Here is a 24857-nt window from a genome sequence, read left to right as displayed (position 1 = left end):
GAGAAAGCAAGCAATTTTTCAGTAGTGTGCTGTAACACTTTTGTATTTTTATGTCTGATTTTGTAAGCAAGTAGTTTGTAAATGAGGAGAAACTTGGGGTACAGAAGACATATCAGACTCCTGAAAGGGGCACAGTAGCCTGAAAAAGTTGAGAGTCACTGCCTTAGATAACTTTATCCTCACTATTGCAGTGGTCAAAGTATGGGGAAGTACATGGGGAACAATGCAAAACTGAGGAAACATTTATATAGTTTAAGTGAATCTGGCAAGTTTTTAAATGCCACACCTTAATAATTTTGGGCCAGATTGTGCCTCCTCTATCTCTGAATATAGAGAGACTCTTTCTGCACACCGATATTGCCTTTCCACACACAAGAGGGACTCAAATGCTTGGAAACTCACACATTGGGAGTGCTACCAGTACAATAATAAGTTCAGATCCAAATTTAGAACAATATAAGCTATTGCACAAAAAGTATCATTGGTATTAAAACTAAGACATGGGAAAAAATGGAACAAAGGAATTAAAATTGAGATACCTGCCAATTTTGTTTTAATGTTCTGAAGGGAAATAAAATATTTAAGTTTATTATTGAAAGTCATTTCTCATTAGAGGAGAATGTTTCCAGAAGATGAACACTTGATCTGCCTCTGTAATGATGATATCCCCCTGTTCACAATTACCCACATTGATGTGGAATCTTTTGGCTCCTACTGTAGTTCTGTATTTGTTCCTTCATCCAGAAATGCACAAAAAGAATTATAACAGCTTCTTAACCTGCAACCCCATGTTAGGATGTAGGTGTAATGACCCACTATTAGCAAGGTCATTTGAAAGGAACATACACTTCCAAACATAAACCTTAAGAAATAAATCAACCATGCTAAAAGCGGTCATTGCATGCTTTTAACTCTTAAAATGAAATGAGCTATTCCCAACTATTAGATCTATCTAAAATCTTTATGCTTCTAATCATTTAGACCTTTCTTTAATCCTCTAAACCTTTTTCAAAAAAGTCAATTAGCCCCAACACATCATCTTCAGTCATTTCATGTAAATAATGGAAATGCATTTCCATTACTCTCCTTTTGCTTTTGAAACAGGCTGGTAGGCCATGTTGACAACCACAACTCTGATCTGAAAATGCAAAGAACAAATTCATCAAAACCACTGATGTCTAAACTCTCCATTTGTGAAATGAGGATACCACCATTTTACGGTAGTGTACTCACCACCTGTAGCACCCCCTTGTGGTTCCTCACCTCCAGCACCTCCTGCAGGCTGTCTGCCTCTCACTGAGTCTTCTACGGCTATGCCCTCCAGCCAAGGCACACACAGTTCAGTCCCCTTCCAGGGTAACAAGAAGGAATGTTTGGTGAACTTGCACTTGGAACAACAGGAAAGAGCCTTCTGCCCCCCATCTTGGGCTATTTCTCAGCCCATCTTTTTGGATCAGTCTTCAGCCCTACCCTGACCTCAGTATTCCTTACAATGGGTTTCCATGCCCGGTACTCTGGATTATAGCCCAGGAACCTGTGGTAAACAGCTAGGTCTGCTTCTTTGGATATGTTGCCGTTTCCTTGGGCCACTTCCTACCTCTAAGCCCCCCTCTTAAGGTAGTACCTGCCAGTTACTGCACTGGGCTATGCCATTGTTCCAGCTCTTCTTCTAGGTCATATACCTGGGTGTCTAAACTGTTTGTGTCATCCAGCACATCTTGATAACATTCTTCACAGTATTCTTTGTCCTGCATGACGATTTGAAGGGCCTCCTCGGTGACAGCTAGCCCATTCTAGGGTTCGCTGGGGAGTTTCTTACTCATTAAGTAAATGATAGATCTGTTAAGAAAGGGTCAAAAAAAAATCTTGGTCAACTGGAGAATACACTTCTCTTGCTTCCTCTACCATGCTGTCTAATATTTGTTTGGTTTTATACTTTGGGGGCTTGATTGTACAAAGATGAGTACCTCCTGCAAGATGCTGAGACCCAAATCCTCAAAGGTATTTAAGCACCTAATTCTCATTTAAATCAATAGGAGTTAGGTGCCTAAGTGCCTTCAGCTCTCATTGAAGTCAATGGGAGCTGAGGCCCCTCAACTGCTGCTTGAAGTGCGGAGCACCTTGCAGTATCAGGCACTGGAAAAGGAATGGCACAACACTATCATAATGAAATCTGTGGGATTTAATCATAGGGTACCAGTATCACACTTAAAAAGCACAACAGAAGGGTGCAGACCAAACCTGCTCCCACTGAATTCCCATAGAAATTTTGCCATTGATGTTAAAGGGAGGAGGATCATGTCCTGTAGGCTTGGAGCTTTTGACTTCCACCAGTCTTGCAGGGAATTTTCTGATCTACACGGTGAATGACGCTGAACAACGAGTTCCTGTAAAATGACATTCACCTCCTGAAGGGCAAGGGGAATTGTAATGTTCCAGGACTGCATCCCCCTTTATAATAGGGTCCAGTATGACGACATGTGGCTACTGCCTCACACAGGTGGGTGCTGTCATGAAGTGGAAGTAGTTGGGCTGAGCATCTGAGTTCATTTATATGGTGTATGCCATTAAAAGTCAATGTTTGTCAACAGACCCCACACAGTTACCATAGTAATTGCCCGTTTCCTAATACGGGGGAACACTTTAGTGCCTCAGGTCTCTGGTATCAGAACAGACTAGTTCTTCTAGCAATTTCTGTTCTTTTCTATACTATAAATCCTGTAACAAAATGCTGTGCCCTTTGTCTTCTCCTTGTCATTTTTTTAGCCATAACATCTCCTTTCTTAGGGCTCTGTTATGACTCTGAGCCAGAGTCACACTGGTGAGGAGCCCAATGTGAACAGTGGCCTTGGAGGGAAAAATAGAATAGGCATTATGCCTTGAAATACTGTGAGAGCATGTTCAGGACAAACAGTTGCTAATTCTATTCTATGGGTTTCTGCGTTCCTTAGAATGCCAACTGACCAGTGCACAGGGGACAAAGCTGTAGCTACACTGATCTATCCAGATACGTCCTCTCTTGGATATGGAGCACAGCTGTCAGCACTCCAGCGTCTCCCCATGCTGCTCCTGGAAGACTAGCAACAACAGTATGGCAGCTTCCTGTGCTGGTGTTCTAGGGAGAAGGAAGTAGCTCCTTGTGCTTTCTCCATCCTCTAGCGCACATCCACTTGAGGCAACCATAGTTCAGCCTTTGAGGCTTAGTGAATGCTTTGATCTTTTACCATCTTATCTAAATTTTGGAATTCCTGCTCTTATATAAGTGATAATCCATTAAAATCACATAGAACCACATACGTCTCAGATGGAAAAGCTTTCATATTACAACTCTATCTATACAGTGTTCCAGAGGACAAAACTCTCTCAAATCTTTACAGAACTAACTCACACAAATGAGTATGACTTACTTCAAACAACCAATATTCTGAAAATCAATGCCACTTGTTTTAGAAGATGTTTAATCAAAATAGTGATCACTATAACAGCACATCTTTGGAACAATTTGTAAATTAGGCTGGGAAAAAAAATATCCTATCCTAAGATATCTGATCTATGTGCACACAGTCACAGAAGATCTTTTGAAAATATATGAGAAATGCACATTTCTGCAAATATGCAATTGTTTATTAAAGCACTTGAGCCTTTTTTGCCATATCAAGATTAGTAAAGATCAGATTTCTTTAAATATTCTGTCACCTCACTAACAAAATAAGTTAAGCACTATCCCAATTACAGTATAACTACAAAGGCTGGACTACACAGTGTCCTTACTCAGAATAAGATTTGACATAGTTTGGGACAAAGGGAGAAAAAGCAGTGAAAAAATACAAACTTCAAAGACTAGCACATTGTTTATACTGTTCTACTAGGCCCTGGAGAAACTGATATAGTCTAGCAACTCACCTGCCCACTTGTGATTATTAATAAGGTGATGCTTTAGCCATAGGTATTTACTAAAAGTCATGGGCAATACACAAAAAGTCACGGCCCCATGACTTAGTAAAAATACCTGTGAGGACATCTTACCTGCTGGGAGGGGGACACTCCTGAAGACTGCTGCTAAATGGGGTGGGGGCAATACAGGCCGCTGCTGGTCAGGGCGGAGAGGTGGCCTGGGGCCCCAAGGCCACCACTGGTCTCAGACCACTGCTCCAGGGCAGCACTGGAGATTAGATGCCGGGGCTGCCTGAGCAGCAGCCGGTGCAGCTAGCCCTGGGGCTTCCCCAGCTGCGGGGTGGTCCTGGGGTCAGCCACACCAATGCTGCAAAATTCACGGTGGTCACAGAAAGTCATGGAAGCTGTGATTTCTGTGATCTCTGAATGATTTGTAGCCTTAATTATAAATACAGGTTAACAATTTGTCTGTGATCCTTTGGGGTTCAATCCACACAGTAAAAGGGCTACGTCACTGTGTGACCAGAGATGCAGCTGAAGGTCACTCAGTTAGGGTGAATTGCAAAGAATGGGGCAGACAATCCCCAAAGCTGGTGGATATTCCAATACTTAGATTTACCAAGCCATCACAAAACAGCTTTTGGATACCTCACTGATTACTAAGAATTTAGCAACACAGTTCCCTTAAAGTAACTGAGCCTCAGGCCTCCATCTGTGCACCCAAGCTAAATATGATGAGGATTAATGAAAATCTTAATCATATGAAAAAGTTCTACCAATCCCAAAGAATTGGACACATTACCTCCCAGGTTAATGAATATTCCAGATCTTACCCAAATACATGCTTACAGCCAATTCTTATTAACTAAACTAAAAATTAAAAAAGAAAAGATTGAGAACTGGTTAAAAGATCGGTGTACATACAGACATGAGTTCAATTCTTGAGCTTCAGATTCATAGCAGAGATGGTGAGCTTTGTAGTTGCAAAGAGTTCTTTCAGAAATAGTCCAATATTCTTACTCAGGGCGGACGAGTCAGCGCTGGTATCTCAGTCCTTATGGCTTTGGCTTCCCCTGCATGAAGCCTCAAGCAGATCTGAGATAAACAGGATCTGTACCAAAGCCATTTTTATACAGTTTCAGGCCCTCTTATGACAGCTCGGAGTCCTTCGGCAAACAATAGGCACTCATGGGGCTTTGAAATGGACGCATTTCCTAAGCATCACCAGTAATTATTCACACAGATTAACATAAGGCAATTGTCTGTTTTTTTCACTATTCGCAGATGATTTACTATACACTTCAAAGAGAGTTGAATACAGTGATATCCTATGTTTACAGTTCATTTAAATGTTAAGATGTCCTTTTCATCTCTGAATTAACAGAATACAGCATAGACAGGGACTGTTTGATTACATTGTTGACCTCTACCAATATATATTTAAATACACAAGAACACAAACATTATCTCCCCATATGTTTTTAAGGGTTGAATTTGAATAATTTATCCTGCAGGATGCTTAACCTTTTCTGGTCATGCATCACACACTGCTGCCCTACAACTCTGGGTGCCTTACATGCTATGCTGCTGTGGCTCACAGCCCTGACACCAACAGTCACCAGCCGACGTGGATTAAGGTTTTGTGGGGTCCTAGGCCAGACCAAGTGGGGGACCCCTCCCTAACCCTTCCCCTTGCAGTTCCCACTCCATTCTGCCCCTTTCTCCCATGGCCCCACCCTGTTCCACCCACAATCCTGCCCCATTCCGCCACTCCACTGAGGACCCAAGACCAGAGATTCTTCTGCCAGTGAGTGGCGTCAGGGCACAGGGGCACCCATTTTTCCAGGGCTGCTCAATTGGCTGGGTCCCCGGGGCAGAGACCCCATCAGCATAGTGGCAAATCCACCGCTGGCCACCAGACAGGCATGCAGGTCTCACCCTGGCTTCCTCCAGCCAGTTACTTTTTGCAGGGTGACTCCAACACACTTCCAGCTCTGAATTTGCCCAATGCCAAATCTGCTGGGGTTCCCAGATTGCAAATTCTGTGTTACCTCTTTCAGAGTTAGCTAGTGAGAGTTTTGTAACTGCTAAGGTGTGAGACAACTCCCTGACACACCAGCTTGTCAGCCTTGCCAGCAAATTCTTTAGGACTCTGCCAGTCCTAATCTTGCCTTGCAAGTAACAAGCAATGAACCCCAACTCCCAAGTTCTCCCGAGATCTCACTGCAGCATCCAGCCCTCTTCTGTAACACTCACAGAAGCTATTAAGCTGGTTGCACCTTTAAAGAGACAATACACTGCGGCTCATTAGTTCAACTACAGTTTGACAAACTCTTATTTCAATCATAGCACTGAACTGGTTAATAATAAAAGTAAACCAAGTTTATTTAACAAAAGGACATAGGATTAAGTGACACCAAGTATAAGGAACAACAATAGAAAGGGGAACAAACAAAAGTAAAACTTTGCTTCTAAGACTAAAATTTAATTTCAGCAAGTTACAATCTTTGTCTAAGCAGGTTTCTCACCTATATTCAGTTCCCAGAGACTTCAACCCTCTTGGTTGAAAGATCCAACGTTCTGTGATTTCAAGAGGTCTGACTCTTTGAATGCCTCAAGGTGATGGATAACTATGCGGTGTTCTCCCCTTTCTTATTATAATCCAGTAAACCTTTGAAATGTATTCTTTGAAAAATAAGCACAAACAAAGCTTTTATCCTGCTGGGGTGCAGACGCCATATTGCCTTCCCAAAGTTCATTGACCCTATGTAACAGCATGGCACTCACCTCTCATGAGCACCCCCTTCTGGTCAGGTGTGTCTGCAGTCTTTCAGTTCTGGTGACCCCTGTCAGTGGCTTCTCAGGAGGTTTTTCAGTGACAGCCCTCCAGCCGAGTCACACACACTGTCTGTGAGTCAGACAGACCCCTTCTCAAGTATGCAGTCCACCAGAGGCCTATCTCAGTAAGGCATCTCACTAGCCCTCCCCAGATTCAGGCTTTAAGTAGGCCCAGCCCTGGTCTGGGGCTGTATGTGTAGGGCTTCCTCCCTGGAGACACTACCTTCCTGCAGCCTTCCCTGGGCTCAGTCCCAACAGTCAGCTAGGAGCTCCTTCATTGCTGCTCCCATCCCCACAGCTGTCTGAGGCCAGTTCCAGGCAACAACTGCAACTGCTTTATTCTGCAGCTCCTTTTATATAGCCCTGCTGGGCCCTGATTGGACGCTCCCTGAAGCCGGTCTCATTGGCTACATTCCCATGCCACTCTAGGCCTCCTGGAGGACTTCTCTTCTGCTCCTCTCTGAGACAGGGTGTGACAGGACCCTGAGGCCTCCAGTAGGGGGCCTCTGGGCCTATTCCACACCGTCAAACCCTGCTTCAAGAGTCAGGAAGGCTTTCTGGGGGTGCAGTCTCCATCCTCCATCAAGATTAAGTATGCCTCTTTCCCCACTTGCTCTCCTGATTGCTTTGTTTACCTTGCATGTAAATGTGCTATTCTTTGTCTTTGGTGACACCTTGCCTAATTTATATCAGAGCCACATTCAAATAGGTGGAACCACATTTCTTTGTCTGAAATAGGAGTGGCTTAGACACTGCTTGCCAAATACATTTTAAGAACATATTTTCAGCACATATTTATAATTGTTCATATAAATACCCATACATACAGCCACACTAATATTAATGACTAGCGTGTTACCAGTTTGTATATGATACCTTACATAACACCTTTTAGATACAGATCATGACAACAGTGTGTTAGGTGTAGTGAATATGTCAGGCCTGACAAGAGTTGCTGACACAGTGTAGTGAACCACTAGTGGCCTCTGTGTCACATTTTCAAATAATAAAGATCTTTCATGGTAAACAAATTATATCAATGAAAAACAGTTACCTGTTTTCACAGTGCAGGTGTTCACCAGCATTTTCAGGCTACAGGAGTTGTCAGAAGAAATTATCTGTTGGAACACCATTAACTTTTTATCAGCAAAAATATTAGATAGAGATGTTGGAAAGATATTGTGAATCCAACAGTGAGAACTGGATCCTCCTTCATGGAAATTCCATCTTTGTATTGGTAACCCATATGCCAAAACTAAATAGATATATTTGAAAACATAAGGGGTATCATATTTTTCACATAGTGGTAGTAAGGCAGGACAGCTAACGGCCTCCCATCTTCCCTCGTCAGTCTGTCTAATTCATTCAGACGGTTTTCGCTATAATAGCAGTATTGGTTTTTTGAGAATGCTTGGGTGGTACCAGAATTTTAGTGACGTTGCAACTGTGATGACTGCAATTGTGTTATTCTCTCAGACAGAAAGAGTTTAACAATCTAATGCTCTAATTATTCATGTGTATATTAGTCTTTGCATTTTTACACTTCTCATTATATACATTTAGAAAAAACATGGTTGCTCACTCAGTCTCCCTCTCTGGTAATGTGGGATTGTGCCCAGCAGTACATTTTCTAGTAGGTTGTCCAATCTAGTTTTAAATGATTCAGGTAGTGGAAGCTCTTCTCCTTTTCCATCAACACTTTCCTTTGAACTCTGCCTTACATTCTAACAGGTATTCAGTAACCCTCCACTAGAATCTCGTAAATGTACAATGACTTGACAGATTGTTTCTGAAATATAGCTTATTTTGTATATTTAAAATAACACGCGTGGAGTGGTGGTAACCCATTTCTACTTTACCTGGCAACATACTCATTACATAGAATAACTCTTCTCTTTAAACACTCCTTCAAATATCTGCACAATTGACTTTATTTTTTGGGCTTTTTTCCCATTAAACATGAAAAACAACATATCTGGTAGTCCCAGAATGTTAATATATAGGTACCTTCAAATTCTCTTAAAGAGGTATCTAATAAATTATTACACTTATTCACCAATGGCATCATATTAAATGGAGAGTGCCTGATAATTTAAAACTTAATTTACAGTCTTCACATCTTATTTTATGTGTCTTATTCTATTAAAGCAATGATCAGCCAGCTTTATGAGTGGGAAATTAATAGGTGATACTTGAAAAAAATCGATTTGCAAGCCAAATCTGAGCAGGCAGCACTGCTCCTCCTCACTGCTGCCAATGATATACACCATGCGTAATGTGCATGTGGCTGTGGGCACCACTGGATAGAAAAGTGTATGAGAGAGAGAGAGAGAGAGATTTCCCAACTCTATCAAAATATCCTGTAACGTAAGGGAAAGTTCACTGAGTGAGGCAGAAATTCAAGTCTTACCTCTTCCACAAACCGGCTAATAACTATGTGCCCTTTGCAAATCCTTATTATTGAGAAAGGCGGCATATCCCTCCTCTAAAATGATGGCAACTTTCAGTGGCACATGCATTCTTAATTCTGTCCCTTTCTGTGTTTGAATTACAATCAGGCCCCTGTGTATTCTGCAGTTCTGCAGTAATGGAATTCACTTCATTGTAAAATATTGACAAAATTATGTTACTAGCCCTTATGGTTGTGAAAAAAACCCTCACGAACATGAAATCAATACAGTGGAATCTGCCTGAATTTGCAAAGAACCTGAAACAAAAGGACTGACATTTGTTACCCACTCATGCTGACAGTGATTCTCCTCCAGCAGATGTCCTGGAACCCTCTCCCAAAGGGAACTTCAGCATCACAAAAGGGGCTCAAGAAAACGAGTTATTGGGCTGTATTAACTCCTGTTGTGCAACAGGGGCACATCCACACAAGGAGCACCTTCCCTGGAGGAGGAGCGACAGGATATCAGGCCACAAATACCACACGATAGCAAACAGTATTTCTGTGATTCTTGTGCTAGGTAAGCGAAGGTGACAGTACTATCTGGGAGTTGTGAGGCTGATAGTTCACATTTACATAGATAAACTTTACAAATTTGTCACAAGCTTTTGTTTCTTTTGGAAATTTTGCTTGCTAAAAGAAATCATATGCAAATTATATTCTAACAGTTGACTCTCCAAGCTAGGAAATATTAATATAACAACTGAAAATAGAAGTCTTGGAAATATGACTAAAACCAAGAAGTTCTCTGTAAATTTGACCTTCCTACAAATGTAATGAAAAAATCATAAGAGTGGAAAAATTGTTCAGTTACTGTAATAAGCATGTAGGCTGAATTCCTATGACAAGGGCAGTCTGAGAGACTGGCCAATTGTATCTCCAGTCCCTTCGTACATATTAGACTCAAATCTTCTAAATGGAAAATTGTAACTGTCATGCGGAACCATAGACAATGAACACATGTTAATTCCTATATTTCTTAAAAAAAACCACCCTGAAATTTGCAATCAAACTAGGTATCTGGGAGGAGAGATGGGGAACTTAACAAGTCACAGTCTAGAACAACATCCCTTAAAATTAGAAGTCAAATTACTCCCACTCACTAGAAATAGCTCTTGATTTATTTCCTTCCACTGAAGTCAGGAGTGGTTGTAAAATGGTCATTAGATAGAGAAATATTCTAAAATATCAACTACCTTGTCTGGCAGGGCAATATCCTTTTGATAGTGGAAGGATATTAAAGGAAAACTGCAGTCTATGGTTAACAGTTTATAATCCTCTAGCTATAAAAACAGATAAATCACCAAACATTTTAAAGAACTTTTATAACATATAATGTAAATAAATTACTAAAGACACAAGAATCCATTATATGGCTGCCTGCTGACTAAGCACCCAGAACCAGACCCAGAGCCAACTGGACCTGGGTGGTAATCAACCTAGTGCATAAGTGGTGTGTGGAAAGGACGGGACCATAGGCAATTGACATGGATCTCTTCAGAGGTGTATGTAAATTAGCTCCCACCAATCCCTCCTAGCATAATTACATCAGCCTAAACCCTCTCTTCCATATCCCTCTGCTGAAGCCACAGGAATTCCTGATGCATCATTGACCCCTACACTGCTTCACTGGGAAGAGAGGAGGAGAACAAAAAGTCCATACATTGTACTGGGGGCTATCTAAGGAGCCTCCTCCTAGCCCAATTGGTAGGAGGGAATCTTCAGCTCTATGAGCACCAAACTCTTTCTTTGTATATCACTTCCATTTCTGAGTAACCTGCTAAAACACCACAGTGGGCCAAATAGCCCTTATAAGTTTTCCCCACTGACTGTCAACTAGAAGGAACCTGCCCCTGCTGGGACTTCGGGGAGGGAGGGTTACATTTGTGTGATTGAACATTTTTCCACTGGAAAATGTAGTTTCACCAAAATCCAAACTTTTCAAAGGAATGTTGAGTTCAAGGAAGTTTTCCTGCAAAAAGGAGAAATTAATCATTTTGTTTCATTCATGTTGAAATGTTTTGTTTGATTTTATGTATATTGTTGTTTGTATTACTGTAGCACCTAAGGAGCCCTTGTCATGGACCAGGACCCCATAGTGCTAGGACTGTGAAAACAGTCCTATATACATTATATAATAATGTTTCAACATTATCAAAATGAAACATTTCAATGGTCCTAAAACAACATTTTTCAAAGTCTTCATTCATCAAAAAATTTCATAATTTCAGCTTTTTGTTCTGATTTGGAATGAAAACAAGTTTCAAAATGTCAGAATATCCCTCAGAATGGAAATATTGGTTTTGACCAGTTCTATGAGGATAGGGCAAGAATTTTCCCCTATCAGTTTTATCCCCGTCCCTCTCTCTTTGTGAAGAGTTATAATTATCCAAATTAAAAATAGCCATCCACATCCATCCACTCACTGTCCACCTGTCCTAGGACTCGTATTGTTACTAGAGTCTAGCTGCAATCCTCTTGTTAATGTATTAAAAACAGTAAGAAATAATATATAGAAATGTAATGTTTAACCCTACACAAATAGGCCCTGGGGAGGGAAGGAAAATGTAGAGCCCTCTTTATCCTTGATCTGGAGGTGTGGTACTTCCACTGAGGCTAATAAAAATTATTTACAACCATAGGGGGAAGAACAGACCCTATCCTAAAGAATAGTTTGTGGCATGTAAACACAGTCATGACTAGGGGGCTGTGCGAGACTGCCCCACTCCAGGGGTGCACAGTCCCTCCTGCTGGAGCTCCACAGAGTACACAATAAAAACCTGCCAGCAGGAACTATCATCAGGGATTTAAGCTGGGACCCCCAGGGTTAAAAAGCCTGAGTCTCCACCATTTGAGTTAAAGGAGTGGTGAGCTAGGCTAGCTATAGTAGACCCATCACCTCTGGGTAGCTGCCACTAGAGCAGGGATACACATGGGCTACAGATTCTGAACCTCGGAATGGTGCTGCTTTCTCCCTTCTCCATGGCCATCCCATTCTATAGACTGGGGCAGAGGGCAGAAGGGAGCAGGGCCTCTTCCCCACATCTCTCTGTTTTCTGGGGCTATGTGTGTCCCACAAGCCTTCCCCACAAGTAGGGTGACCAAATGGGACACCACGTGGGGCTAGCCTGAGGATTGCTCCCCCTGCATGGGGCTATCCCAAGCCCTTCCCCAACCCTGGGGCTGGCCCGAGCTGCTCACCCAAGCCCTGCCTGCCCCCCATGCGAAGCTGGGGCTGGCATCACTGCTCGCTCAAGCCCTGCCTGCTCCACCGCCCAAGCTCTGCCTTCCCCCTGCATGGGCTGGCATCACAGCTCACCCCCGCCACACGTTTCTCTGCACCCCATTTTTTGACAAGAGTGGGGCATTTGTTCTGTTTGCTCTAACAAATGCCCCACTTTTGCCAAAAACGTCAGGACAACCAGGACAGGACTTAAAGGGACTGTCCTGGCCAAAACGAGACATATGATCACCCTACCCCCAAGTGCAGGGACAGTGATTGTTCTTGGTCCTCCCCTGGGATGTGCAAGGTGAGGAAAGCTCCTTATGTTCTCTCCATCTCTGTGAGAACCCTACAATGTGTACACATTGATGGAGAGTCTCAGCCCTTATGGTCCCAATGGCAGAGCACAAAGTGGAAGTAAAGCTGCCTTAAAATATCATCTGAGGATTCTACTAGAACAGAAAAGGAGTACTTGTGGCACCTTAGAGACTAACCAATTTATTTGAGCATAAGCTTTCGTGAGCTACAGCTCACTTCAGGAATCCTCAGATGATGCAGGGCTGGCATAACTAATCTTATGTCGGCTATTCCTGGCCCTCGGAGTGCAGCCAGCATTCCAGGGCAGGATGGGATGGGGAAGGGTTTACTGGAGGTAGTTCTGGAGCACACCACACTGTGGCAATCCTGGCTGTCAAATCCTGGATACTTGGGAGGCTGCTCTCTCTTGTACCTGAGGTAATTGCAAGCTCATGCTAACTGTAGCATGTTGGGTGCTGCTTTAATCACCAGACAGTTTTAGGTGTGAAAATATTTTCCTGCCTTTCACCCAGAGATTGTAACACAGACTATTTGAAAGCCTAACCCTTCATGTGGTTTTCTAGACACAATTCAAGTTGTCCACAGCTTTGCCACAGATTAAATGCTTACAGTATGTGATCAGGATTTGAGGTCTCTGCACAGCTTTATTCGTCATTAATCCTTTCCATGCAAGTTATATTGCTATTCTTCCTCAATGTGATTATACAATGTTCCCTTAATATATGCCTGGAAGAGAGTGATTTAGCCCCAGTCTACATTTTTGCGCTGCTATAACAAACAGCTTTAGTCTCTCCCATGCAACTCAATCATGTGCACAGCATTTCAAAAGTAAGGAAAACAAGGCATTGCCCACTCCAGCACTTGCTATATTCCTATCTTTTTCTGATATTTTAAATGAACCTTTTCTGTATTGATGACAGTTAGAAGAAAAGAAAGGATTATTAATGATCTGTCAGGACAATAATTGTATTACTTTTCTATACTTCATTCAAACAACAGGATCACCAGTGATTGCATCTTAGTTATGATAATCACACTTCAGTTATTTGATTGGGGTCAGCTTTGAGATGTGCCAGACCCTTTTAGGGGAGGACACTGAGATTTAGCTTGAGGCTACATTAGATCAGGTTTAGGATGGACAGAGAGGGAGAGCATATAAAACTTTTCAGCCTGCCCAATTTATGGTGTGACTCCCCAAATATGAAGCTGTTTTAAGTATTTATATGGCCACTATTACTGTAGTATCTTAGTGCTCACTGTTCTCCTCACAACACCTCCATGAGATAGGGAAGTGCTATTATCCCCATAATACAGATGGGGAACAGAGGCACAGAGAGGCTAAATGACGTATACAAAGTCGAATAGGAAGTCTGTGGCCAAGCAGAGACTTGAACCCAGGTATTCTAAACCTTAGACTACAGTTCAAACCACTGGACAATCCTTCCCTGATAGTGGTGGGGAAGGGCCATGATCATATGTGCCTCTGCACTGATCTGAGGTGCTAAGTCAGTGTAAGGGAGCTCCTCCTTTCCCCTTTAGCAGGACTTGCTTTGACCAATACTCTGAGATATTGAGCTTGTTTATTACCTGGAGCGCCCATGGGCTGATATGCCTTCACCCTACCCCTTCAGGCAGTGTCCAAAAGCTATATTTTAGCCCGACGTTCTTTAAAAACTAAGAAACAGACAGTGGGACAGCAAGAATTTCAAAGGACAGCATATGAACCATGAATGGAATAAGATCATTAGGTTAAACTTGTATAAAATACACATAACGAAATGCAAAACTGTCAGGATTCCAGCCTTCACCTTTGGTTATGAACTCACAACTTGGGCCCATTTTCACTAATTTACATGAATCTCTCACCTACAAGTGGACCCCTTGCCCAGTGAAAATGGGCCCAAGCCAAGATGGCTCTCTCATCTAAAAAGTATAAGAATGCTGATTTTCATATTTACCATGTGAAAAATAGTCATTTCAGTCAAAAATGTGAATAAAATAAAATGTGAACATTTATGAATTGGCAATAAAGGAAATAGCCAAAAGATATGTGGGAAATCACCACCACCACCAAAAATTGTGAATTTCACATAGGCCTATTATGTGTACAGCTCTCGTTCCGTGCAAGATTATTTCCTACAGTGTAATTTTCAGTGGTGATCAGTTTCATTTTAAATCTCTCAAATGATGGGTTTTACACCACTTCCCTTGGGAGATGGTCTAATAGTTTGGTCATATTTTATGGATTTTTAGCTAAAAATGACCATTTCTTAATACCCATCCACATACCTGGTAGCTACCCTTTGTCTGAAGTTTAATCCTCAAATGAACCGATCTGGCCTGAGCCCTGTTAGAGGAGAGGCCTTAAAAGATGACAAAAGATGACAAGCAACATATCTTCTTTTGCAGAGAAATTGCCCATGAATTATTAATCTGACCCAGAAAAGATTATAATCAAAGACTAGCAGGAGCCCCTTGAGCACAGTTTGTGCATAATTCAGCCCCTTGCATTTTTAAAGCTCGGGGAGCTAACACAAAACTATGAAGCAGGAAAGCAATACTGTAATGAATATAGAACAGAAATGGGGTTCTTAAAGAATTGGCACATTCCCCAGTTTATCTACCGGGAAACTTATGTTCCCATTTATGAAAATATTTTCAATTGTTCCTATGTCCAGATTTTTTTAAGGAGCAGCAGGAGATATTGTTTGTAATCTCAAATATATTATTGAATCATTCCATAAATTCTGAGTCGTAAAAGGCTCCAAAACAAAAGAAATGCTTTAATCCCCTTCTGGTGCATTTCATTTAGAAAGATATTACGCTTGTGTTGCTTCTTTGATGTCACACAGAGAGCCAGAATTTAAGTTTTGCTTCTTAACATAGGTATCATTTCCACAGAACCAAGGAAATAAAAATCTGTTCAACAGTTACATCAAATTATTGATTAGCATGACATTGCTTCACAAACTCAAACTGCAAACCACCATGCGAAAAAAAGGTAATTAAAAGATTTTAGCTCAAACATATCTGCTCTGTGATGTGCAACAGCTGGAGCAAAGTCACCTCTGCTCTGTTATCTATTGAAAAAACAAGATGTTGACATGGACATCCATGCATTTTTATTGTCTTCAGATCATCATCATCTTTTTATGGGATCATAAGAAATCACTGAACTATCTTCAATTACTTCTCATTAAGCCGTTCTTAACACAGTAGGCCTGCTAACTCAGACTACTGCAAAGATGTATGAAACTCTACAGTTTACGTATGCAAGTAAATAGTGGAGACTGGGTTTTGGCTAAATACTGCAGCCTTTGCTCTCATCCCAACTTTAGAGAAGTTCAAAGCCTGATCTGAATGAGGATCCAGACTCCATGGCTTGGTTGGAACAAATGCTGGTGAACAATATTATGACGCATGACCAGAAACGGTTAAGCACCCTGCAGGATAAATGACTCAAATTCAACCCTTAAAGACATATGGGGAGATAATGTTTGTGGTTTTGTGTATTTACATATATATTGGTAGAGGTCAACAATGCAATCAAACAGTCCCTGTCTATGCTGTATTCTGTTAATTCAGAGATGAAAAGGACATCTTAACATTTAAATGAACTGTAAACATAGGAAGAAAAGGAGTACTTGTGGCACCTTAGAGACTAACAAATTTATCTGAGCATAAGCTTTCGTGAGCTACAGCTCACTTCATCGGATGTATTTGAAGTGAGCTGTAGCTCATGAAAGCTTATGCTCAAATAAATTTGTTAGTCTCTAAGGTGCAACGAGTACTCCTTTTCTTTTTGCGAGTACAGACTAACACGGCTGCTACTTTGAAACCTGTAAACATAGGCTATCACTGTATTCATTTCTCTTTGAAGTGTATAGCAAATCACCTGTGAATATTGGGAAAACAGGCAATTGCCTTATGTTAATCTGGGTGGATAATTACCAGCAATGTTTGGAAAAGGTCTACTTCCAAGTTCCCATGAGTGCCTACTGTTCGCTGAGGGACTCTGAGCTGTCGTAAGAGGGCCTGAAACTGTATAAAAAATGGCTTGGTCCTGATCCTGTCATCTCAGATCTGCTTGAGGCCTCATGCAGGAGAAGCCTAAACCATAAGGACTGAGATCCTAGCACTGACTGGCCTACCCTGAATACAAACATTGAACTATAACCTATGAACTATTTCTGAAATAACTCTTTGCAACTACAAAGCTCACCATCTCTGCTATGAATGTGAAGCTCAAGAATTGAACTCATGTCTGTATGCTACTCACCCCATGTTGCAGATGGGGATCTGAGGCCTAGAGAAACTAAGTGATTTGCTCAAGGTCACATAGGAAGCCTGTAGTAAAGCAGAGAATTGAACTGGGGTCTCACCCAGTGCCCTAACCACTGGACCATCTTTTTTCTCTTTATCAGACAGCACCGCAGACAGGATATGCGGTTTCTAGGCTAAGACTACTGATAGGGATGCTATTCATAAATTTATTAATGAACAATAATTTATTTGATACATTTAGCCCCTTTTTCTTTTTGTTAATTATCCATGAACCGCTTTGATTTTTACGAACGTGTCTATTGGTTAAAATTATTCAGTAAGTGCTCAGTGCAAACACAGGGCTTGATCCTGCAAGGTGCTGACCCCCATCCAGCAACGCACTTGTGCACATGCTTAACTTTAAGCATGTGAGTTGTCCCAAAGAAGTTAAGCACATGCACCAGTGCTTTGCTGGATCACTGACAGGGTACTCAGCACCTTGCAGGACTGAGCAAACTATTTGTGACATCTCTACAAATCTGTACTTGCTACATGTACACTGGACATCTGCATTTTCTAACTGTAATCCTGTGTCTGGAAACAGGATACTGAAATAGAGGGACCACTAGTCTGAACATTCCTACTGTATGTTCCTATGCTTACTGCTGCTTCCCAGGTCCAGGATAACCTCCATATTGTCTCTCCCTGATGGTGGCCCCTTTCATCAGATCCTCTTTTATGCCTTATAAATTTGTTTAAGGTTCCGTTTCAGGTACAGATTTTCAAACTGCAAACCCTCCATTTACATGGGACGTGGAGCATGGAAATAGCCCTTAACCATATTATGATCTTGTTTCCTGCTCCCTTTGCAAAATGAGGGGCATTTTGTCACCAAAAAAGGGATTTAGTCCCATTAAGAAACATTTCCTGATGATTCAATTTTAATGAGATTTTCTTCTGTACACTCCAGCAGATTAAATACAGTCAGAGACAAGCCATTAACTAATGCAAATGAAAGTTTCAGAGGAAAATTTGCAGAGTTTGTGGAATTATAATGTAACTTTCATTACAACCACATTCAGAAAGAGGCAACAAAACACTAACAATATCAAATAACCAGTAGAGCTGTCAAGTGATTAAAAAAATTAATCTCTCTGTTAAACAATAATAGAATACTATTTATGTAAATATTTTTGGATGTTTTCCACATTTTCAAATATATTGATTTCAATTACAACACAGAATACAAAGTGTACAGTGCTCACTTTATATTTTTCATTATAAATATTTGCACTGTAAAAATAAAAGAAATAGTATTTTTCAATTCACTTAATACAAGTACTGTAGTACAATCTCCTTATCATTAAAGTTAAACTTACACATGTAGAATTATGTATAAAAAAAACTGCATTCAAAAATAAAACAAGGCAAAACTTTAGAGCCTACAAGTCCACTCACTCCTATTTCTTGCTCAGCCAATCACTCAGACAAACAAGTTTGGTTACAATTTGCAGGCAATAACGCTGCCCGCTTCTTGTTTACAATGTTACCTGAAAGTGAGAACAGGCATTTGCATGGGCTAAAGATTCATATGTCCCTTCATGCTTCAACCACCATTCCAGAGGACATGCATCCATGCTGATGATGGGTTTTGCTGATAATGATCCAAAGCAGTGCAGGCCAATGCATGTTCATTTTATCATCTGAGTCAGATGTCACCAGCAGAAGGCTGATTTTCTTTTTTGGTGGTTCGGGTTCTGTAGTTTCTGCATCAAAATGTTGCTTTTTTAAGACTTCTGAAAGCATGCTCCACACCTCATCCTGATCAGATTTTGGACAGCACTTCAGATTCTTAAATCTTGGGTCGAGTTCTGTAGCTATCTTTAGAAATCTCACATTGGTACCTTCTTTGTGTTTTGTCAAATCTACAGTGAAAGTGTTCTTAAAATGAACAACATGCTGGGTCATCATCCGAGACTACTATAACATGAAATATATGACAGAGTGCGGATAAAACAGAGCAGGAGACATACAATTCTCACACAAGGAGTTCAGTCACAAATTTAATTAACACATTTTTTTTTAACGAGTGTCATCAGCATGGAAGCATATCCTCGGGATGGTGGCCAAAGCATGAAGGGGCATACGAATGTTTAGCATATCTGGCACGTAAATACCTTGCAATGCCAGCTACAAAAATCCCATGTGAACGTCTGTTCTCATTTTCTGGTGACATTGTAAATAAGAAGCGGGCAACATTATCTCCCATAAATGTAAACAAACTTGTTTCTCTTAGCGATTGGCTGAACAAGAAGTAGGACTGAGTGGACCTGTAGGCTCTAAAGTTTTACATTGCAGTTATGTAACAAAAAAAAAAACATTTGTAAGTTGCGCTTTCACGATAAAGAGATTGCACTATTGTACTTCCATAAGGTGAACTGAAAAATACTATTTCTTTTATCATTTTTACAGTGCAAATATCTGTAATAAAATAATATAAAGTGAGTACTGTACACTTTGTATTATGTGTTGTAATTGAAATTAATATATTTTAAAATGTAGAAAAACCTCTAAAATACTTAATACATTTAAATTAATATTCTATTGTTTAACAGTGCAATTAAAACTGCGATTAATCGTGATTAATTTTTTGAGTTAATCGCATGAGTTAACTGCGATTAATCAACAGCCCTAATAACCATTTCTGTATTCAGCAGCTAAAACGTACTTGCTTAGTGGGGGGGATTTTTTTGTAGGTTGATCCATAATTAGGATGCAATAGGCCAGTTTTCAAAAGGGCTTCAGCCTGGTCTCTAATTTTGGGTTCAAAATCATTTGTGTAATTAGGGGCTGGTACTGCAAAGTCAATGAGCAATTAACTACTGAAATCCCAGGCACCTTGAATTCCCATAAACTACAACAGGTGTTGAAGATACTCTGCAGCTCCAGGAGTTGTATAGCACATAACAGGATCAAGCTTTTATTTCTTTGGGCCTTATAATTCAGTGATAAATACTGTCAGAACCAATTCTATTACTTGAATTATCTAGTAAAGTTACACTATCCAGACCTGCCAAATGTCGTGTGTCTCACAGGACACACACATACAAGCAGCACCTCATGCATTCCTGCAGCCCATACTGAATTCAGCCAGGCTGAAGGAAGGGCCTGTAATTAACGGCCTGTAATTATCACAGCTGCCAAAAGCTGCTCTGACACCTTTTGAGCAGGCAGCCATGTGGCTCACTATTCCGAGCAGGAACTGATCTAAGTGGGAACAGAGCGAGCCTAGAGAAGGATAGTGCAGTGGAAACAGCAGGAAGAGGGCCTAGCTTCTGCCACCCCATCTTCCCCAGACAGCCCATCCCTTGTTCCTAGTCTCTCCTCAGCTGTCCCCTCTCACTCCCCACATACCCCCAACAACAGCAGCAGCCCGCAGAGACAGCTGTCCCCAGCTTCTTCTGCACAGCCACTGAACTACCCCCCTATTCCTCACCTACTTTTGGACACCCCCATAAATCCAGCTTCCCTTGGCTAAGCACCAAAACCCCCCACTGACCCACCTCTTCCAATAGCCCCCTGCTCCCTTCTTCACTCCGACACCCCACAAACCCAGCTTCCTTTAACTGCCCCCTAGACTCTGCAACAATCCCGAACTACCCTATCTTCCACTCCGACAGTGCCACAAACCCAACTACTGCCCAGCTTTTCCCAACCACCACCTAGCTACCCCAGTACCCACCCCTGCTATCTTCATTTTCTGCCAGACACACCTACAAACCTACCTGCTCCAGCTCCCCCCCCCCCCCACGAGACAGCTCCCCCCCCCACGAGACTGCTCCCACCTACTCCCCAGAGAATGCTTCACTGTCATCCATCTACCTCAGCTGACATGTTTTGTACAGCTTTATGTCTTCCCCAAGCCATGGCTTGAAATAGGGTATCTTCTCCTTATGATAAAAGTTAGGGTCAGATAAAAATTATGTGCAAATATGCAAATTCTTTAATTAGTTAATTTGCAAAAAATAGCATAGGCTATCACAGATGGAGCATCACAAAACTTGGTGGCTATTAATATCTATCAGTGTTGGGTAAGTCAGCACAGTTAAGTGGATTCTTGCACCCGGGGTGGGGGAGAAAGGATGGTTCCATAGTTAAGGTTGTTTCTCAGCTCTGCCACAGACTTCCTGTCTGACTGGAAGCAAGTGCCCTAACCTCTCTGGTCCTCTGTTTTCCCTTATCTCTGTAAAGAAGAGATAATATGGCTGGACTATGAGGCTTAATCATTAATGTTTGTAGAAGTGCCAGAAGAACCTCAGACAGAAGTGCAGAATGTTATTGTGCCATACCTCACCATCAATTTTTAAGCAGAACTAGATATTGAAAGCAATATTTATGATACCATTGCTCATCATTACTGGCAAGCAATATAAAGTAACCCAAACTTGGGAAAGAATACCCAGGACCAACTAATGAGGTAAATGGGAGTGGGCTACACATTTTAAATAGACCTTAATAAGCCAAATTCAACCCTGTCATAAGTGAGCAAATCACAGTTGACATCAACCAAGTTTGGACCACCTATGTCATGAGGGTACTGTCTACTGGTTTTAAAAGCTTTAGCCATGTGTGGTGTCTCTTATGACTTGTTGTCTAGTATGAACCTTTAAAAGAAAACAATCCCCAATCCTGCTTCAGATGTAGCTACACACACACACACGCACACACACACACAGTGCTCTCTAATGGACACCATACTTTTGTCCTTTTTTGTTTTGTACTAGAATATAAAATGTAGAGTGAAAGCATGCAGCTCCTTGTCCGTATGGAAAAACATACTAAAAGCATTTAAGAATATTTAAGTAAAAACATCCATAAAACTACTTACTGAAAATTTGAATTTCAATGCACGCTCACTGGTTATTTAGTAGCATTAAATTACTTAGAATAAGGCTTTTTTTTTTAATAAAAGCCTGTACATTTACTCATTTACTCCTCTTCTCATTGCACAGAGTATGTAAACATTTCAAGTATTTTACACATTTGAAATGAACATACATACACACAAAAGACATATGGACATGAATATTGTCGGGTCTGATGCAATCTTCCAGGATTTGCGAGATCAAGCTGCTCGTCTGTCATTTTTATACAGCTGGTATAGTTAATCCCTTGGCCTCCAACCTGTTTATTAGCCTTTCTAGCTCTTCGGATTTCTAGCTCAAATACTTGTCTGGACAATGTTGTCCTGGCTTCTCTTCCACACATTTTAAGCTCCTCAGGAGTTTCTATGCTACAATAAAGAAATGTTTGCAGCCAACAGCTCTGTTATTTTATTTGCATAATCTCTGCTGTTTTGCTTACCACACTTTTTTATAAAACAGATCACATAAGGCAATGTTGAGAACAATTACAACAATAATGTAAGAACTAGGAGCCGTACTCATTGCTAAGCAGAACTTAACAGAATGCATGAAGTATTAATCTTTTCAGCTTGGAAGAGGTTAAGAGGTTTTCTATTTTTATCAAGATGTTTCTTAGGGTTCTGTTATTGTTCATCTGTTTTATCTTTGAAGAAAATGTTCTGGCTGAATCTGGTGACTGAAGAAGACAAAAATTATTCTCCTTCCTCAAAGAGCAATCATATTCTTTCAGCATGAATGAGCTTTACATTAAGAGAAAAAACAAAGCAAAAATAAAAGCCTCCATGAGTGTCTCTCATATCTAAAAAAGAAAAGGAGTACTTGTGGCACCTTAGAGACAAACACATTTATCTGAGCATAAGCTTATCCTCAAATAAATTTGTTAGTCTTGAAGGTGCCACAAGTACTCCTTTCCTTTTTGTGGATACAGACTAACATGGCTGCTACTCTGAAACCTCTCGTAGCTAACACGCTGCATGAACTCTGCTTCACAAAATGGCAAACAGAATCCTTTGGAATGTAAAGAAAGTCTTAACAGCAGTGTCCCAGCAGAGAAGAAATAGCCAAGTCCCTGCTAGATAAAATTCCTCTGCACAAGGAAAATAAAATGTACGATAGTGTCTCTGATTTACTTCTAGAGAAGTCTGAGTAAGCATAGGCAAGATCGTGCACTTGTAGAATGCTTTTGAAAGGTTTTAATTTTAACATTTAAAGATGTAAAGGTATTAGGTCAAATTCATAGGTGATGTGTAAGGTGGTGCAAATTACATATTGGCACATGGGTATAAGAAAGTGTTAAGGGAGGCTAAGGGAGCTTATGTATGTCTAAATGGAAAAGAGCAGTTTAGCAGGAAAATCAGCTAACATGAAGATATAAAAAGGTAGAAATTCAAACTCCCGCCCAAATTTATTTCCCACTTAAAATTTAACTTTTTATACCTTCCTGCTCAATCTGGTCTAAGTTACACCACTTTACACTTGGCCCATTGGGTCTCATGTTCCTTAGCAACCTTTGGATACAGTATGTCCTATTTCTCCACCTCAGGTCTGAAATGATGGGGCTTTTGGTTTAGAATGACAAAATAGCATCTCTGTATTCCTCATTCAACAACACCAGGCCTTGAAAATACCCGGACTGCCATCCTAGAAATGCAAAGTGTTCTTAAAAGCATGTAAAATTTTATCTTATGACATAATATCACATGGTTCATTTAATAATTGCATGTATCTTATGGAAAAGTCCTAAAGCGTTTAATAGAGAATGATAACCTTCCCACATAGATTTTAAACCAGCCTTTAAAATTCTATTGTAGGGATAAAATTCTCTCTTAAATTCTGTAGCTTTTTACATAACTTCTACAGAATCCTACTAAATTTCTAGAGGACATCTTGGTTTAATCTGAATTAAGTTCTATAGGACTTTTCCATAAGGACTGGCAGATAAAAGCGCATTATACACAGACACAGCTATTCATATTCTGGATGTGATTTTTAGACTAGATCTGCTAGGTCTACACCAGAAACAGTGGACTATCCTGAACTGCTTACTACATGGAGGGTCTATCTACACTTCGAGTTGTGGGTGTAAATACCCACCCGAGATGCTAGGCATTTACTCAGGGCAGCTAGCCCCTCTTCTATCACTAAAAGAACAGGAGTACTTGTGGCAACTTAGAGACTAACAAATTTATTTGAGCATAAGCTTTCGTGGACAACAGCCCACTTCACTGGATGCATGCAGTGGAAAATACAGTATGACGATTTTATATACACAGAGAACATGAAATAATGGGTGTTACCATGCACACTATAATGAGAGTGATCAGTTAAGGTGAGCTATTACCAGCAGGAGAGAAAAAAAACATTTGTAGTGATCATCAAGATGGGCCATTTCCAGCAGTTGACAAGAACGTGTGGGAAACAGTAGGGGGGGAAATAAACATGGGAAAATAGTTTTACTTTGTGTAATCACACATCCACTCCCAGTCTTTATTCCACCTAAATTAACGGTGTCCAGTTTGCAAATTAATTCCAATTCAGCAATCTCTCATTAGAGTCTGGTTTTGAAGTTTTTTTGTTGTAATATTGCGACTTTTAGGTCTGTAATCGAGTGAGCAGAGAGATTGAAGTGTTCTCTGACTGGTTTTTGAATGTTATAATTCTTGACGTCTGATTTGTGTCCATTTATTCTTTTACGTAGAGACTGTCCAGTTTGACCAATGTACATGGCAGAGGGGCATTGTTGGCACATGATGGCATATATCACATTGGTAGATGTGCAGGTGAACGAGCCTCTGATAGGGTGACTGATGTGATTAGGCCCTATGATGGTGTCCCCTGAATAGATATGTGTACATAGTTGGCAACGGGCTTTGTTGCAAGGATAGGTTCCCGGATTAGTGTTTTTGTTGTGTGGTGTGTGGTTGCTGGTGAGTATTTGCTTCAGGTT

Source organism: Lepidochelys kempii, chromosome 6 (genome assembly GCF_965140265.1).
Source record: "Lepidochelys kempii isolate rLepKem1 chromosome 6, rLepKem1.hap2, whole genome shotgun sequence".
NCBI classification, from domain to species: domain Eukaryota; kingdom Metazoa; phylum Chordata; order Testudines; family Cheloniidae; genus Lepidochelys; species Lepidochelys kempii.
Note: the sequence above shows the minus strand (reverse complement) of the source record.